Below are 13,015 nucleotides of genomic sequence, written 5' to 3' on the forward strand. Positions count from 1 at the left end.
CTACTTGGGTTTAATTAAGATTTATGACTTTTAAGATATCACTTTGGAATTCTTCAGAACAAACAAAGTTTTACACTGTATCTTTTGGCTTGTAAGGTGTCACTTAGTTCCTGGAAGGCTGATGATTTATTTCTGTGAAAATTGTTAAAGGACAATACGATTTAATTACATTGAGATGTTTATTCTGATATTTTCAGAACGAAAAAAGTTTTAAACTGTAGCTTTTCACTAATGAGCTTTTTAATTACATTGAGATACACGGTTCTTTTTCAGAACAATGCAATTAGATTATACAAGAATATTCTGTATCTCGAGTGACTGTATTTTTTTGTGTAATAAATTCTATCATCTCTTGATGGTTTGGTATTTCAAGCTCTTAAAGATTTAAATTACATTGTTAGTCGCCTGTCATATAAGATTTGGTCAAACTGATATTTATTGCATAGATTGAAGAAACAAGGGCGGATTTATTTATTAGATTTTCTGTGGGAAAGATTCTTACAATGTATGTCTGAATTAGATACATTTGTTTCACTATGTTAAATTGGACGCTTGAGTTTTGCTCGATCTGTAGGTTACTTGAATTCTTCACGTTCATATTTTGGGTTCATATTTTGGGTGGTTTTAATTGGAAAATTTTGAGTTTTTTGAAAATTGATCCCATTGCAGCAGCTGCCATCCCCAGTTTCTTTTGTCCAGTGTTTGCCACCTACTCCCAGTAGAGTAATCATAACCACCGCAGACAAAATTGAAAAGAAACTCAAGTCAGGATTTTCCCCTGCCCCCCCCTGTTTCCCCTCCTTCCCCTATCCAGGACTTAGGATGTAATAATGTGCCACTCGATCTTGAGAATGCCTCCTGAAATGGCTACAACAAACTTAGAGACAGCAGATCAGAAATTTCCCTTCTTTAGCATTTTCTTTGGTTTTTCTTTTTTTTTTGATAAGCTTTGACTGAAAATGAAAAACCTCATTTGGGCTACCTCTAGACTACATCCATAACAGTAAAAAATAAAATATAATTGAATATAGTCATGTGACACCTCATTTGAAAGCTCCTGCCATAAAAATTTTAAAAATCCAAACCTTATCCAATAGTTTTTGAACCAAATTTGAAATTGCCATGTTTTTCTTTGGGAGATGCTTATATTCATGGGTAGGGGGGTTTTTGGAGATAGGGCCTTTCTAGACAATGAAAACTTCTGCATTTAAGATATATCTTACTATAACGAACCTTTTTACAAGTTTTCATTTTTCTTGTTTTGACATGGAGGGTTTTAGAGGAAATGGGAGATGGGAGGCAAAAGAGGATTTGTGTGGCCCTTTAGGCTTGATGTAAAAAAAAACACTAGAAACATGTTCAGAAGAAGGATAGCTTTCAAATGATGTGCTGTTTGATAAGCTTTGACTGAAAAATCTCGTTTGGGCTACCTCTAGATTACCTCCATAAAAGTAAAAAATAAAATATAATTGAATATAGTCATACGACACCTCATTTGAAAGCTCCTGCCATAAATATTTTAAATATCCAAGCCTTTTCCAATAGCTTTTGAAACAAATTTGAATTTGCCATGTTTTTCTTTGGGAGGTACTTATATTCAGGGGTAGGGGTTTTTTCGAGGTAGGACATTCCTAGGCAATGAAAACTTCTCCATTTAAGATATATCTTACTATAACGAGTCTTTTTACGAATTTTCATTTTTCTTGTTTTGAAATTGAGGGTTTTATATATATATATATATATATATATATATATATATATATATATATATATATATATATATATAAGCCGTTTGGGCCGTTTGGGCTCAAATGAGCCGTTTGGGCTCATTTTTGGAATGTTCCTATAAATTTAAATGTCAAAATCTTTTAAGATAGTTGCTTCGCCGTCTTAAGTTGAAATGTAGTAGATACGTATTTAAAAAGAATTGTTTGATTTTCATTAATAAAGGTATTTAAGGATTTTGGTGTCGCTAATTCTGAAGAGAAAGTTGAATTGCTATGACTGTTTGTTAAAACAAGACACAGTATGTGGCATATAGGCTCAATTGTCGTTAGGGACAACTCATTATTTGTTAGTACTATCAACCTAAAATAGCGGATAACAGCAAGTTTATCCTCTAAAAAATTGTTATGTTACATAAAAAGAACCAAAATTCTTGCCCGTGCTACAATTGCAGCAATGAAAATTACTTATAATTTTGTGTTAGCCTTTGTCTGGAAACGAAAATTATAACAATTCATTCTAGTTAATGATAATTGAGTACTGAAAAAGACTTACCATGTGTAGTCTATGTGTTTCATAACTGGCATACAATCTCCCCAATAGTTTGTGTTAAAGGGATTCTCAGCTTGTTCAGTGGAATTTTAGCGTTAAACCATTAAAATCTAAAATCAAAAGGCGGGTATTACATATTTGGTACGAGTTATTTGATTTCCCACAAAGTTGACACATGATGATCTTTGAAGTCACTAGTTGCAATTTTGAGGCCTTAACTGTTAAGGTTGTGACAAAAGGATTCCATTTTCAACCAAATTGTACATGCAAAGATTTTTTAACCTACTTATTAGAAATGTAAGACTAATATTTGACTGTATCACCCAAAAGCAAAACGTAGGGAATAACTATGAAAGTGATATTAAAAAGCAAAAACTTTTATTGTAGTTATATTATACGAAATAGAAAAGCAAGGAAATGTTCCCTCAAATTGAAATCCTTTCTACCTTTTTTTCCCTTCTAATCTGTCTTCTATCTAATCCGTTTTCTATTTTGACAGCACGAATGTACATAGTGTCTTTTGCTTAGATTAACATGCCCCTTAACATGCCCTGAAAGTTTCAAATTGATACCCTTGGCCGTTCCTGAGACAACTCAGATACACTTTTTTGACAACCTTCATGCACATAGTGTGTTTTAGCTTAATTCAACATCCTCCTCGAAATTATACGAAGTTTTCCCCGTAATACCCTTGGCCTTTATACAGACCCAGGATCAAACATTTTCCAATAACACAACACTACCTATTAGTGCACAAAAGACAACTTGTATTATAAACATACGTTCACCCGGAGCCATGGGGGGTCATGTCACCCCGGGGGGGGGGGGAGGGATTGCATATTTTTAAAATTTCTAAAAAAAATAAGATATGACAAGTTTGGAGGTACGGGAAAGGAATAGGTGCAGAAATCAGGCTTGGGCGGGGTTTGTTGTCCTCCAAGATGCTTTAACTATTAAAAAGGGAACTAGAACTTTCAATTTTCAGTCGAATAAGCCCTTTCCAAAGTTTCTATGACAATTTGTTCCATACGAAATGGCCTTTTCGAAAAGTAATACATTTAAGACTTGATTAGTGCTTTTGCGCTCCCTGTAGAAGAAAGGGTAATACCCTTTGGACAGGTTAAACGTTTCTTCAAAATTGGGAGCAACTAACAGTACTATTTACCATGGATGAAGACTTCAAATACGACCTTTTATCTCAGTTAAAGAATCCACATAGAAAACCGTAAATTCAGCTTAAGTTTACGAGCTGAATTGTAGCATTCGAGGATTCGGGGAAAGGGGGCAATTGGCCCCCTCCCCAAGATTTTTGGTGCCTTCATTCCTTATTTCTTATTATGCTTGTAACTCTTCTTTTAGAGTCAATTTGGTGAATTATTGGCGTCCTTGTCACATTGCCCCCCTTCCCAAGATTTAGCTTATTGGTGCCCTAGTTACATTGGCCCCCAACAGAAGATTTTGCACTAGATCCGCCTCTGGCTTGTAGTTGTAGTTTAAATTTTCTGCTAAATTATAACGAAATTTCAAACTGTGCATGTAGCAAAACCTCTAACGTATGTTTTTTTTTAGCTCAAGTGTAAAGCTTCAAATCCATTTAATGCCATGTTCACTAAGTTCATATAATAGACGTCCTAAGAGTATTAATAGTATAGACGATATTTTCAGCTTCCTTACTATGCATGAGCCTATTGTTCTAAGAAGGCCTCCTTCTCTACTTTTTACATATTTTATACAAGTGGTTCAAAATATTTAAGAGAATAAATTTACCTCTCTTCAGATTATAATTTGTATTCATTTTACTTGCCTTTGACAGTAACAACAAAATATTCAATTTCAAAATTCTCTGATTTTCTATTTTTAAACTTTAATATCTGCACTTTTTTCGTCATTGTTCTGACTTTGTTCGCTAACACTGTTAGTTTAAGCTCCATATTTTTTTTTTTTTTGTGTGAAAGTTTGCAGGAAAGCTTCAAAAAGCACTTAACAACTATTATTGCTAACAACTCATTGCAGCACCAAGCCGCTAACTGAGGCCAACACAGCTACGCACGCTCTTCCTCCATCCCAATCTATTCAAAGCCTTCCTTTTTACACCCTCCCATGACGTTCCCCTTTCCTTGAATCTTTCTTTATGACGTACTCCCACCCAAGATGAGGACGACCTGCTTTCCATTTTGTCCAAGACGGTTGGCCGAAAAAAATAATCTTTGGCAATCTGTCATCCTTCATCAGCACAACTCGCCCTGGCCATCTCATCCTTTCTTTCATTATAGCCCTAGAGAGTGGTATTGAATCACATTTTTCGTACAGCCTATTTTTTTAAATACGGTCACTCAGCCGGGTACCCAGAACAATCCTTAAACAATTTCTCTGGAAAACATCTAGCAAATATTCATCCGCTGTTCGAAGCGCCCATGCTTCAGAGCCATATTTGACTACTCTCATCGCTGTAAGAAATTTGCTGTGTAAGAAATTATTTATTTGCTCATCGCTGTAGCTTTTAATATTCTAATTTTGGTTTGCAGACTTATCTTCCTATTCTTCCAAAATTTGGTAAGGAGTGACTCAGCTCAATATTAACCGAAACTTTAAAACATAATTTTGATGTCAATAGATACATCAATAACATCAGGTTATTGTGCTGATTTCAAATATATAAAATTCATCAAGTTTAGTCTTATCTATCAAAAGTTGCGAGCCTGAGAAGACTTGCCTGATTTTTGAAATAGGGGAGAAACACACCCTAAAATTTAAAGAATCTTAATGAAAATTATATCATCAGATCCAATGCACCAGGGGTGATTGTATCAAAAAATTGTCCTAGAAGATCGGGAGAGGTTTCGAGAACGGTAAGTAAAGGTTCTAGTACCCTTTTTAAGTGACCAAAAAGATTGGAGGGCAACTGGCCCCCTCTCACGCCCTGTTTTTCTCCGAAGCTATCTGATAAAAATTTTGAGAGTCATTTTGTTTATTATAGTTGTCAAATCCAATAACTATGTCTTTAAGGGAGTGGCCTAAATCTAATGAAATTTGCCCATTGTCTGCTTATAGTATTTGTTATTGGGAAGCATACACTTTTTTCGGGGGAGTCTGCTTGGGTTGGTTTTCAATTGAGAGGATTTTTATTGGGGAGGAAAATTTCTGGAGATGAATTTTTCAAGAGAAATTTTATACTGGGAGATTTGACACATTTCATATACAAAATTCTTATTAGTTGTCTTACGTTATCTTTTCCACTTTAATTTTGCACGTGGAGATGTTTCAGGGGCTATTTTTCACAAGTTTGGATTTCCAGGAAAAAATGCCATGGAAAGGGACATTTCCAGAGTGATTGAGAAACCGATTAGAAATTATTTTTTTTCAAATGGGAGTATGCTACGGAAAATTTTTCCGGCTGAATCATCCAGAAATAAATTTTACGGAGAGGGGATTTTCAGCAAAGAAGGAGCCGTCTGGAGGGAATTTCCACTCTATGTGGGATAAAATTCCCTCGAAGGAGTTCCCATTGAGGGGAGGGGGGACATTTCCTGGAGGGTGACCCAGATTTACTGGCATTATTAGAAAAACAATCAGAAATTAGGTAAAAACTATATTTTTTAACTGAAAGTAACGAGCAGCATTAAAACTCAAAAGGGCATAAATTATTCCTTACATGAAGGGTTGCACCCTTCTCAATACCTTACTCCTTAAGCTAAAATTTGACTGTTTATCCGACTTGGCTGATTTCAGTCCTTATAATCTGGTATTTTTACATTGAGCCAAATTTGAACCTCAAAAGGAACAAAATGATTCTGTCTCCTCTCCTCAACGTCTCGCTCTTTACATTAAAGTTTGACTCTTTGCAGTGTTGCCACACTGGCCTGGAAGAATTTGCTAAATCTAAGATGAAAATTTTTGCTAAATCGCATCTGTGTTTACTAAATGCTCCAAAAATATTTTTCGCACACCGTCGAGCATCGATTTTACTGTAGGAGGATAATTAATAGGACTTTAATATATTTTTTCCCTTTTTTCTCTCTCTCTGTCTTTTTCTCTTTTCTTTGGTTTTACTTCAAATAAACCTACTGCTATCGCTTGTGAGTCGATTTTAAAAAAAATAAAATTATATATGTCGCTGCATAGACAGACAACATTGATTCGGAGGAGTTACGGGAAGTGAAATATTTATTTTAAAAGAGTGTGGAGCTACTTCTAATTGGTTAAGGGTAGGCTTGGGCTTGTGTAGTACAGAATTAATATCCACCTCGAAGGTTTTCTTTTTTATGACTCCTTCGTAAGTCTGTTACTAGACTATTTTCATTCCATGCGGGTCGGTCTCAACAGTCGGAGAATGAGAAACCTCAACCCGCTGTGAATATTCACCGGTCAGTAAACTACTGGTCTTATTGTTCAAATCCCTTCTCGCAGACTTGACCGAGTCGGACAACAGTTTTGCGTTTGCGCCTGTAAGAAGTAAATTCAAAAGGGCAACAGTTGTCTCACCTCTCCTACAGTATCTTACTCAGAGAAAAGATTCTACCAGAAAAAAATTGTGAGAGAGACCCCACGTAGTAAGCCTTGTGTGTACTTGACATATTTTTATTGCCATCCCCTTACGGGATGCTGTCTTGACACCGACGAAGCACTCAAGAGCGTTGAATGCATCGATCGTTTTGTTGCTTTTTGCAGCTCCGTATATTACACAGTAGTTTACTATCTGAGTAGATTGCAGTTTACTGCTATTGGTAGTTTTTGGTGCCTGACAAACATGAAACTGCCTTCAAGACAATATTTCAGATGATTCTAGCATTGTTTTGAGCCGAAAACTTCTTTTTGATGATGAACTTCTGACATCAAACTATTTCTTTTTGTACCTAGAGATTACCATCCTTACAGGAACTTTATTTATTAAAATGATTAATCAATTGTTAGAGTGAATCGCAAATCAACCTTAGCAAGCACATGAAAATCTTCGAATACAGGATAAAAAAGACAACTCCTCCGGTAGTTTCCAGAAGACAAAAAAAAAATGTCAACCTCCTAGATGACATGACTTAGGCGCATCCAGACACGCAATGCAAACTGGGCATAGTAGTCAATATGACATCTTTTTCCCAGTTATATGCCTGGACGAACCTTCACTCACATTCGGTATTTCAACAAGGTTGTTATCATTTCAAGTGTTCCAAGAAATGATCAGAGAAAAGAAAACAATCTGAACTGTTCCTCAGTATCCTTAAAACCTATAACCTCCTCCTAAAAAGTTAAAGAAGGTTTTCTTGATCTCCACCTTGATATTGTTGACACTAACTACGGCAGTATGGACCAAGTCGGTACTCCCGTATTTTTATTTTCTCTGCGCACCATTTGTTTCGTGTGCATCATCGCAGCAACAGTTTCTGTCTTTAGCCTATTCCGAAGCTTTGCACATCAACAATGTCCCATTTTCCCTCAATTTTCCTGTCAGCCTTCCCTAGCAAATATGGAAATGGAACCATGAGTGGTAAGAGTGTTCTAACTAAACCGCTCAAAGCAACGGATGGATCGATGCAATCAAGGTTCTTGAATGTTTCATCGTCGCTGTCAAACCTCTTGGAGATCTGCCAGCAGAGCTCTATACAATATGACCTGCAGTTTTTTCGGAATTTTATAAGCTTCAGCAGAAAATTCGCAAAATTGCTTGAATTTTGGTGCCAGCTTCTGACTGTAAAAAATGAAATCCGGTGTTTGGCCTGAGGTTCAATTGACTCAGAGGAAGAACTACACTCTGGAGTGTCTGATCCTTCAGGGAGAGTTTCAAAACTTCCTCTTGTGCAGCCATTTTTATCACAACGGGCTTTGCAAAGCACTTCAATAGCGAGGTAAATGTGGCTCTGGTGCTACTCATAATACTCTGATCACAGATTGCTTTGCTCTGAAACTCCATATTGAGCACATAGATCTTCTTCAGGGTGAAAGACAGAAAATACGGATATGCTTTGTGTTAAGGATCGTTCATGAAACGATAAATCAGCCTTGCCTTCTCCCAACTAGCCCTATCAGTGTCAGAGTTGCTAGATTGATCACCCAGGAAAAGAGCCAAGAGCAAAAGAGCCACTACTCCACTGTTCTTAAATTCTGTTAACCGCTGCTTCAAAAGACAAACATCGTGTAGCCCTGATGGACAAAAGCTTGTGTTTGAAAATGTTCGTAAACTCTTGGAAAGTTTCATACTCCTTGACCCGTTTTGGATTATAACCAATATAATTGACCAGGTGTCTAACAAAGTCTCTCGGCCTTTCAGGTAAGAGTTCGCGCTTCAGGTTTTCAAAGCTTCACGTGATATACTGATGGTGATGAAGAGGTGGGAAGGATTGAAACTGAAGCCATATAATAAAAAACATTAATTTAGACAGGGAAAAATTTTCAAATTTTGTTCATAAGAATTAAACAGGCACAAAAATAATTTAATATATTTTTTTTTCATATTTCAGGTAAATGTGCTAAAGAACTTACTAGATTGAAACCTTGTCCAGAAATTTACTAAATTTTACCTCGATTTACTAAATTTACTCAATTTGAACTCGATTTACTAAATTTACTAAATCGGGTTCGTTTTTACTAAATTTATTAAAATTTTACTAAGTGTGGAAACCATAACTTTTCGTCACAACTCTACTTTCTTAAATATAAAAAAAAATTAGCGTAAAAAACGGGGCTTTGAGGAGGGTACATCCCCTTTCATAGACGGGATGATTTCTGTTCGTTTTAAGTTGTAATATCACTGCTTAATTTCAGTTAGAGAGACTGTTTTCTTTTATTTATATTCCAACAAGACCATTCCAACCTAGAAAAGCCTTTTGAAGATGTCTTTTGTTGTGTTTCCACGCTACCTGTTTTTGTATTTGCAAAAGAAGAACCCTAGCTTGATAGAAAATAATTTGTTGCTTTTGGACAAAGAGGAAGAAACAGAGGGAAAAGAACTGTCTTCATTAGGGTTATACTTCTCGTAGGCAATGCTGCCAACTTGCAAACTTTTCGTGTGAAATGCACTCTCTTTTTTCATTGCACTCTTTCACAACACCGACCGGATTCGCGGTCTTTTTGCCCATTATTTGCTCTTTGCACTCTTTTTTGCACACTTTTATGAAATGATGATAAAAAAAAGTAATAAGCGAAATAAAAAATTAGAATTAAACTATTTAAGCGCAAAAGATAGAACAGTTAGCCAGTATAATCTTTTTATCTATGCCTGTGCCTCTTTCTCATGTTTTCAGCCATTTAACAAGAAGTAGATCAAACCATAGATAACCAGTGAAAACCTGGTTAATTCAATCAAGTTTTATAGAAGGAAGTTGAAAGCTGTTGGGCACATTTGTTCTTCATGAAAATGGAAAAGTGAGTATGAAACATGAACTAAGGCGATATAGAAGCAGCAACCTTATTAAACCTACTAAAGTTTAATCTCAAACTGATAAAATTCTGCAAAGACTTTAGGCCTGTGCACCATTTTAAAGCGTGATTGATCCATATTTCTTGTGATAGCCATTGTTTCTGAAATAAACACCTTATCTTACCAGCCAGGGGTCCAAGAATTTGCTTTGGATGGAACCCATACTATCAAAATGATATAAAAGAGTAAGTTAGGAAAATATAGGGTAGCCTAAAATTGTAGTTTAGACTTTAGACCCTTCTTGCTACCCTGGAAAGCAGATGAGTTAGGTGAATGACACTTTCAGAAATGACTCCAGGGCCAAAAATATTCGAGCCAATTGAAAATGACAGTGAAAAATGGGCAAATAATGAGCAATTCACATTTTTGACCTATGAATAAAGCCAACATGCTACTCGATGCTCTTTTCGAATATAATAGTCGTTTCTGCCATAAATTCACTTCTACCCACCCAAATATACTAATTCAGGGTATATATTTGCGCATTGGGATGGGGTTGAGGGTAAAGTTCAAACTTACCTCTATAGTTAGAATTGTATCCTAAATCCAAATTTAACATTTCTTTGCGTCAGAAAATAACTTTACAATTCTACCCTCATAATGAGTAAATATATAACCTAGGGACTGGGAATAAAGAGAATTTACGCCAAAAGCAATTAGTATATTTGTAAAGAACATAAGAAAAGGCATCGAGCGGTATGTTTACTTTACGCATAGGTCAATAATATGAGCTGCTCAATATTTAAAAAATTAACAATATAAAACCAAAAAGACAGGTATACTAAAAAAGATGATCCTTTTCCGTGGATGCTTGAATTATTTGGGCCTGTCTTATGTTTGATAAAATTTTTGAATGTGGGGCGCCATCTTAGAAATAACTTTCACAATAGCAGGGTTCAGAACAATCAGACATCAAAGCTGCAGTTTGAAGACCTACCCAAAAAATTACATGCTAATTCTATTATTGAAGCCAGCCCGAAACTTATGTCGTGGGTTGTCTTGGAAGACATTCTACAAAAATGGAGACTTTAATCCCATTGCTGAAAAATGCTTTTGGAGGCTCAGAACTTTGTAAAAGCTTCAATCAGGGCAGAACTAAAACTAGTGGGATGGTAAAAGACCAGTATCCGATTGAGCAAAATTATTTAAAACTAAAACCCCCACATCTTGATACAAAAGAGGAATTGAGAAGAATTGTATATATCAATGATTAGTGAAGAATCTAAGCTATGCATCGATATAGTTATTATTAAATTATTCTAGATTAAACGCTTGAAATAATTATTTTATTGACTTACCTCCAAGAACCTCTTTTCGGTAATACCAATTACCCTATTTTGATGTATATATCCTTTTATTGTTTCAGGTTTTTTTTTACACGCCCAGCCGTCGGACACCTGCCTATTCTTTTACAGAATCTTTGACAGGAATGAATCATCGTCCCATTCCCGGCCAAAAGTCTCTAATTCCGGCCACCTTCGATGTATTAGTCACTTCAAAAACTTTTCGACATTTAAACTACTCTAATTACTGTATTATACGACATAGAAATTTAATTTTTTTTTTACCATTAAATTCCTTGTGCTTTTGTGAACAAGTAGGTTGCTAATTAAAATAGTTTTGCTTGTAGAGCGCTTCCTATTTTAAAATTTAGTAAGAAGTAACAAATCTGCTAACACTCGGACATATAGGAATCCCTCATTGTGCATAGTTATTACGCAACATTGCTTATTTCTGTTCATTGATTTCCTTTTATCGGCTGGCAGCCAATGAAACGAGTTTTCGTCCACCTGTTGCTATAGGCAGAACTCAGACAAGATAATTTCAAAAAAGCTAATGGTTATTAATTCATCATTTCGTCCCCTGAGAGCGGTTTTGTCGTATATGCGACTTTTTCGGGAAGTGGAGTTAGGACTGCAATCTAACGTGAAATTTTTGCTCTATCCGATTCCGTCGACCATTTTGTTGTAGCTCAGCTAGAAGTGCCCCAATTTTAGATTTTTTGTTTATCATACCTCACATTTTGCCGTTTTGTTAAGAGCGGTTTTGTCGTACCTGATATGAGAAAATTACATGGGCAGTCACCCATCTATTGATGGGTGACTTTAACCTTGACCTTCCAGAACTGTCATCTAGAGAGGCTTCTGATCTTTTGTCTTTACTAATTTCGTATGGATTACCTCCTTGTACAAACATACCGACAAGGATTCTAACCAAGTCAGCAACATTAATTTGCAATATTTTTTCATCACTACACCCCATTAAGAACGAAGTATTGCTTTCCGATAGTTCCGACCATTTGCCAGTTGCAGCCTTGTTTCCAACCCTTCATAATCCACAAAGATTAATCCACCAGGATACACCGAGATTTTGTTGCTCACCAGTGGAGATGGATAGACCGAAATAAGATCTGAGTACATCTTCACGGGACTCTTCTTTACCAGAAAATATTAATTTGGGCAATTATAACGATATATTTAGCCAATTTTATGACACTGTTAAGGGAAATTCACGTCTTATTGTCTATAAGCTCCTTTAAGGAATCCTCGATCAAAAAGATCAACACTTATAGCTCCTTGGTTAACATCGGGAGTCCTCAAGTCAATAAATAGGAAGCAGAAGCTTTGGAAAGAGCACAAAAACAGACCAAGTGATGCTAAATTAGAAGCATTTAAGTTGTACCGTAATATGCTGAAATCAATTAGTCGGAGAGTTAAAACAGTATATTTTACAAAGAGATTTGTTGATTGCGGTAAAAATATAATGAAGACGTGGGACGTAATTAAGGAAGCTAGTCGGTCACCCAAAAAACTAGAAGGTCTCCCTAGGTCTCTTATGGTAGGCAATCAACTTATCACAAAAAAGGCCAAGTAAGACATAACGTGAACAAATTCTTTGCGGAGATGTGGGGAAAAATTACTAATAGCGTTTCCAACTGCTCTGCCACAGACTTGGAAGCAGTTCCTCTGCCCCCCGTGCTTGAAATCAATGGTTCTTGAGGACGTTACAGCGCAGAAAATTACAAATATTATTTTGTCTTTAAAGAATTCTTCAGCAGATTTTGACAGAATTTCTGCTAAAGTAATTAAACATATCCTTCTGTCCATTATGACCCCACTTTGCCATTTGATTAATATGTCATTTCAAAAAGGAGTATTTCCCCAACGTCTTAAACAGGCACTTCTTATAGCTCTCTTTAAAGGAGATGACCGTGAGGATCCTGGGAACTATGGACCGATCTCTCTTTTGTCAGTGGTGTCTCAGATATTTGAAAGGCCAATATTCAAACGTCTGGTCACATTTCTTGAAGAAAATTTGTTTTCCCAT

The sequence above is a fragment of the Artemia sp. Qi Xiang Cuo genome, chromosome 13 (assembly GCF_049724085.1).
Source record: "Artemia sp. Qi Xiang Cuo chromosome 13, ASM4972408v1, whole genome shotgun sequence".
In the NCBI taxonomy this organism is placed as follows: Eukaryota; Metazoa; Arthropoda; class Branchiopoda; order Anostraca; family Artemiidae; genus Artemia; species Artemia sp. Qi Xiang Cuo.